Source organism: Patiria miniata, unplaced genomic scaffold, assembly GCF_015706575.1.
Source record: "Patiria miniata isolate m_02_andy unplaced genomic scaffold, ASM1570657v1 HiC_scaffold_20, whole genome shotgun sequence".
In the NCBI taxonomy this organism is placed as follows: Eukaryota; Metazoa; Echinodermata; class Asteroidea; order Valvatida; family Asterinidae; genus Patiria; species Patiria miniata.
In genome coordinates, this window is record NW_024037059.1 from 23,239,973 (window position 1) to 23,247,142 (window position 7,170).

The window sequence follows — 7,170 nt, forward strand, 5'->3', positions numbered from 1 at the left end:
TAGCATTCTGGAGATGGGCAAGGGGATTGTTATCTGTATACACGGTGAAACGGGCTCCTGGCAGATAATGCCGGAGTTTCTCTGAGACGGCCCACTTAAGAGCCAGCAATTCAAGCTTGAAGCTTGAGAGGTCACTGTAGCTCTTTTCTGCACCGCGCAACCCGCGACTTGCAAAGACAATCGGGTGTACAGCTCCATCATCCCCGACTTGAGCCAAACAGGCACCTAGACCTCTGAGTGATGCGTCAACTTCAACTATGAACCCTCTGTCAAAATGTGGGTAGGCCAACACGGGAGTGCAACATAATTTTGCCTTAAGCTTCTCGAACGCTTCGTCTGCTTCCTTGGACCAGTGAAAGCCCTTCGTACGGTTCCCTGCTTTTTCGCTTGCTTTGGCCCCAGGCCATGCAGGGGTGCAGCAATAGCCGTAAAGCCGGCAATAAAACGGCGGTAATAAGCCACCAGACCTAAGAAAGAGCGCATCTCCTCCCTGCTTGTTGGTGTGGGCCACCTAGCGATCTTGTCTATCTTATCACTGTCCACTGATACCCCCGATTCTGACACAACATATCCTAGATGTTTCACCTGCCTCCTTAACAGGTCGCACTTTGCACCCTTCAACTTAAGGCCATTTTGTATCAATCGGTCGAAAACCACACCCAACCTAGTCAAATGCTCCTCAAAGTCGTTCGAGTGCACCAATATATCATCGAGGTAGAGTACAACCTGCGACAAATTAAGGTCCCCAAAAATACGCTCCATGGTCCTCTGGAAGGTTCCAGGACTATTACTAAGTCCCATGGGTAACCTGGTAAACTCAAACAATCCCCAGGGAACTCGAAAAGCCGTCTTCTCTATCGATTCCTCGTGCATTGCCACTTGATAATATCCATGGGACAGATCCAAAGAGGAGAAGTAACGGGCACCGCCTAAGGCCTCCAATGTCTCCTCGATCCTTGGAAGGGGAAGGCGTCTTTCACTGTTAACCCATTCAGTTTCCTATAGTCTATGCACAAGGGAATAGACCCATCCCGCTTGCGAACTAACACCACGGGGCTAGCATACGGGCTAGTGGATCTTCGTATGACCCCCTTGTCAAGTAACTCTTGGAGCATTCGCTGGACCTCTGGCAAAAGATGTGGTGCGATCCGCCTATATGGCAAGCTCACTGGCTTCCCATCAACGAGGTGTATTTCGTGGGGGATGGGGCCACACTTCCCAACATCCCATGATCCCTTGGAAAATGCCGCGTCATATTTCTGAATCAATGCCGCTACTCGGGTGGCTTCACTGGGGTTCAATCCTTTGAGACTTGGACCTGGGGGCAGCTGGTACTCCGTTCCATCTGGTAAGGTGAAACTCTCCTGCACAGCCTCTGATTGATCTTCACACACCCCGTTGGGGTTCTGTTCAACAGCTGCAGGACAATTTAATATATGAGAGCCCTTAGTGTCCTCTACACTCCCTTTCTCCAGAATCGCCTCATCCATGGACACCCTAATATCCCCTGCACAAGTTGAAGGCTAACTTCCTCCAACATGTCAGCCTCTCTGACAACCGCCAACTTCACACCCGCCGGCACCGTAACCGGTTGGCTACCACGATTGCACACCAGTACATCCATCGAGGGCCCAGCTTGTATTCCCTCGACAATACTCAAGTTTTGAATACCAGGAAAAATCCCGTCATCTGAGCTGAGAGGTGATGCAGGACACCCCTCTACTATGACACAACTTTCTTGTGGTCTCACTACCCTAGCATCCACTTTACAGCTTACTAACATAGCTGTACAAGGGGGGACGACCTCCGTCTGCAGTGCGTGCACTTCACCCACAGTTCTTTGCGCTACGGTGTCCCTTCTCTCCTTACCACGTGACTGCTGTGCGTCAAACCACTGAAGAGCTGTCTCCCACTCACTCCCATGCAGTCCAGATGGCTTTGTCTTCAGAGCAGACAATGCTCTCAGAATATTACAACCAATTATAATTGGGAACTCCTCCTGTCTATCTAGCTTTTCACTTGACTGTGTCGAGCGAACTAGAAAATGGGCCTTAATTTTCTTGCCAAGAACAACTATGTCCGTACTCAAATATCCATGAATTGGAATCTCAAGATTGTTGGCCCCTACAATTCTCACCAAATTTCCGACTGCGCCCAATTTACCTAACCTAGTTGCCAAGTACTTCTGATAAAAGGGGAAACAAATTAGTGATGTCTCAGCCCTTGTGTCTAGGATACAGTTGGCTGTTACACCACCTATTTCAAACTCTGCTGTGAGGCTTGCCGCAATCAATTTATCATGCAAATTATCGACAGCCCCCTCCCCCTTCTCTAGGCTCATGTCAGCACCTGACAGATTGCTTGCAACTCCATCCGTAGGCGCAGCCTGCACCTCCGTCATCTCGCCCACTATGACGGAGGTGGGGCATTTCCCGAAACATTCTGTTCCGTTTTGGCCGCATGTGTCTTGTACGGCTCCCTATCCCTACACTGTTTTGCACAGTGGCCCGGCCTCTTACAGTTATGACAGATAACCGCAGATCGGTCATAACTTCTAGGCGCCAGCGCTTTGTCCATCTTCTCGCTCAAAACTGAGGTTAACTGTGCCAACTGGGCAGTAGTTGCAGCTTGCTGCTGCCCAAGTACATCTAACTTTTAAACAACCAACTTGTTCGACGCTACAAGTTGGGTCAAAATGTCATCTGTCTTGCTTGAATTCGAAGCAACCTGAACGTTGACCTGTTCAGGGTCACGCATGTTTGCTACCTCCCTAATTTTGTTCTTACGCGCAGCCTCTTCCTGATCTGGCAGTACAGCAAGTACATGCTCCCTGAGCTTAAAGAACGACAACTTGGGTTTTTCAACCAACAATCGCCGCAACTCTCTCCGCGCACTCATGTCTCTTGCGCCATTTACAAATTGCTCCTTAAGCACACGGTCTTGCATCAGGCGCAAGGCATCACGTTCCGGGCCTTAAGCCGCCTGCTCCATACGATTATGAAACCGCATTAAAACCCGGCTAAAATCTGCCAGTGACTCTTCCGGTAATTGTTTCCGCGCATACAGTGCACTAGTCAGCGAGGACACGCTTTCGGAGGTGCCAAATCTGTTACTCAGGAGGGTGATTACCTTGGGTAGGGTGTCCCTTTCATCCTGGGGCGCGCATAGTATTTCCTCTTTTGCTATTCCGCCCAAGTGGTCCACAAATTCCCCAACTTGTCTATCACCCTCGAGCCCTAACTGCCGTGAATAACGCTCAAATTCCTCAAGCCATTCGTTTATGGTCAAATCCCCAGGCTTGCGAGGGGGCCACAGAACTTCACCAGACTAACCTTTGGTGTTGGTGTGATTTTCAAATTTCCAAAAGCATTCGCCAACGTCTGTGCTAAGGCCTCGTTAGACCTTGTGATTACTTCACCCATAGCTTCTGGTAAGGCCATAACTGAATACCGTTACCGCGCAAAATTGGCAAAATTTCAAACGCCAGAAAGGTCAATACCCGAGCAAAGAAAAATTGTTTCAAGACACCCCAGCGCTTTAAACAAACACTTTTACCCTTGCAAAGTCACAATTACAATTAAAAATTAGAATCCGACTTATGGCAATAAAATACACTTTATTTATGGTATACAGTCAATGATGTCTGACAACAAAACAATGTGTCTTATTTACCACACTTCTCCATGTGTTGGGGGTCCACATAAAATTACAAGGAAAACAATTTACATGTAGTCAACAAATATAACCCTATATATTCTTGAATCTTCTCTATCCTGTCTACGACGCCACTTGTAGTAACCTCCTCGAGGGGCAGGGGTTGGGTGGAGTCTCGTTATCAACTCCGAGGAGGGGAAATGATCCCGGGTTCCGGGCAAGAAGAAACAAAGAGTCTTGAGACACCGATGTATCCCCAAAATCTACTGGTTTGTTATGAGACTGAGATCCAAAAATCAAAAATGTTCATCTAGGTATTGTCCATCAGATCACAAAGTATGAACGTGATCGTTCATTTTGTTCGTGAGTTATAATTGAGGGAACTTATCAAATTTTGGCCAAAAATCGCTTGTAATTTGACACTTGATGACGTCATCGTGTCGTCAGAGTAATATGCACGACTCGGGATGAGGGTCGATAAATATTGAAAGTTACAAGTTCATACCATACACCGTCTAGGAGAAAATTGCGGAGAAGTATTGTCCGGAAAAGAAAAGAAAGAAAGAAAGACCCAAACAAAAAAGATTTCTGAGAACAATTCTAGACAGTGGTCGGGCACTCAAAAACTTTAACGAAAACAAAGGCTGTTTCGGCCGGTTGCCGAAACAGCCAAAAAAACAACAACTAGAGATCTATGTCTGTTTGCAACAGAATATGGGGCTTTTCCGGATTATTATTTTTTTAAAATCAACAACACGTCCCTGACTATGCATGGACAACATTTCAAAGTATACGGTACAAGAATTTTTTAATTTAGCATGTAGCGTCTTTGAGATATATTATCATCGAAGAAATATCTATGTTAAATCAGATGTATCGGACTATGTTCATACGGAATTTTGACCCATTGGGATTGAGTTTTCTCAATATGAGACTTTGAAAAGTGGCCCTTTATGATGACGTCACATGCCCTACGATGACTTTATCTTGACAGCACTTGTCAATGCACATTTTCGCATTGTAAACTTGGTTTGTACCAATTTTGAAGTCAATTCAGGTGAAAGAAAGTGTTCAATTTTGGAGCGGAATGACATTATAAATAGTACAAAAAATCAACAACAAAAAATCAACCGATGACATCATGGTGACATCCTTTCGAATTTTGCATACTAGTACCATTATCTAGCTATCCACTAAGTTTCAAGACAATCGGACTTTCCCTTACATGTGTTTTCAAAAATCACATTTTTGATGACGTCATGATGACGTCACACATTTTTCAAAAATTTGTGCACATATACCTTTTACCTTACAAATCAAATACAAAAAGAATTTTGAATTTTTCATGTTGCGTTTGTGAGATATGGCTTAAAGGTCCAAAACTTTAAAAATTATGCATATAAATTCGCACGATGATGTCACCTCAATATTTACCTAAAACACATCCCGGTCTACCTATGTATACTGAGTTTCAACCCAATCAAACTTATAGTTCTGTTGATATAGGACTTTAAAATATGCACATTTGTCAAGACTGACTGCTAAGTAAGAATTTTCTATTAATCAAACAAAACAAAACAAAGGTATGCACATGCTTTATATTGTAATTTGTTTTATTTCCAAAACAAGTCAACAATTAAAATGAATACCAGAAATGGTAAGGATATTTACATGTATGATAACTAGTGTCAGTGTCAATACCTGAATGGTCATCGTTCTGAATTACACCACATTAACTTGGCGAATGGGGGCGCCATTCACTTTACACGGTGTGCCGTTGTTTTTTTTTTTTTAACGCGCCGTGCGTATTTTGATCGCGTAAAAGTTTTAAACGATTTCACACTGGAATTAATATCGTCCTTCGACGTCATTTTGCATTTCCATCTGTAGAATGGGAACCAGACAATGGAACTTTCATGGGCAGAACACCATTAAAAATTTATGTTAAAATATAGACGCTACCTTACCTTTTAGCAGGTGCGATGAGGGAAAATTTGCAAGTTTTGGAAATCGTTAATATTTATTACACTCATTAAAAGTACCGAAAGGCACAACATTTTTTTTAATTGTCCTTGTTTTATAACTTGGCAGAATGTTCTTAATGCCTGGTGAACTGGATAAAACAAATCGCCACGTGAAGGTGTTTTGGCAACGCAAAAAGAGAAATTTCCTGTGCAAGATCAGGCTCTGTGCCGCTCGTTTACTCTGCCTTGCCTAGCCTGCGTACAACCCACAGCATGTGATTGTATGTACGTCTGTGGTACAACCACAGGCATATAAACGCAACCGTTAAAATTATGCAGCGCCCTCTTTTGGCGAGAATGAAGGGACGTAATATACATTGTGCATGTATGTGCTATACGATGTTTAAAGCGGAGGTGCGGTCAACCTGAATTTTAAGCATGCTGCAGGGCATGTCCAAGTACACTTTTTGCCACCAAACCTAGCAAAGTTTTAGACCTACCCTTAGAGTGTGTTTTGAAACAAAATTCAAGAATATTACTATCAGGGTAGATTTTTTAGGAATTTTCAAAGAAAAGGAGGTTTGTTCATTCTAACTTCCGGTCTGATGATGTCATCATTGTTTTTTTCGCGCACAGGTGTTGTTTGCATTAAGGTCATTATATACCCTCATTTTAAAGCGATTACCGCAAACTTCGCCACAGACATCAACTCAAAATTCATTTTAAACATTTGCGCTCTAACATTTTATGAAGTCACCTGTACATTTTTTGTGAACTACAACCTAACCACAGGCTAACAGCGTGTAAAGCAAGTTCATATCTTTTTCTAGTTTTAATTAATAAGCCACTTCCAGTTTGGTCCGGAAGGAAGGGTCACGTGACATTACGTGCACGAGATAAAGTAAAGACCCTGGATTATTATATCAATTCACGCAAACGTCAAGTTCGGGTCTCTCAAGGTTGATTTTATACTGATTTTCAAAGATTAAATCTGTTAATCTTTAACGTGACGTCACGTGGCCCATGATGACGTCATGATGACGTCACTCTGCCGGACACAACTATGCTATAAGGACTATGCCTATGCTGACTTTAAATGATGTACGACAAAGATTAATGCCAAAAGTGGCGTTGAGAAAAGATGTGTACAACGTCTATGGGATTTGCCATGGAAAAAAAACAAGAAGAAGAAGAAGAAGAAGAAACAAAAATCAGAACAAAAAGAAAGGCTTTTCCACAACTATGCGATAAAGCCAAAAAAAGCCAGCACAAAAAGAAAGGCTTTTCCGCAACTATGCGGAAAAGCCAAAAAAATATCAGAACAAAAACAAAGGCTTTTTCGCAAATTAGCGAAAAAGCCAAAAAAAGAATAAAAATCTTAACAAAAACAAAATCTGTTCCAAAAGGTTAACGAATGCAAGAGCTGTTTCTGAGCATGTACTCTGAATCAGCTAAACAAATTGAGTATTTGGTGAGGAAACGATCAGAGCAAAATGTTAAAACCATTCGACAATGTGTTTCTAGGCATTTGAGCATGGTCAGACAACTGCGA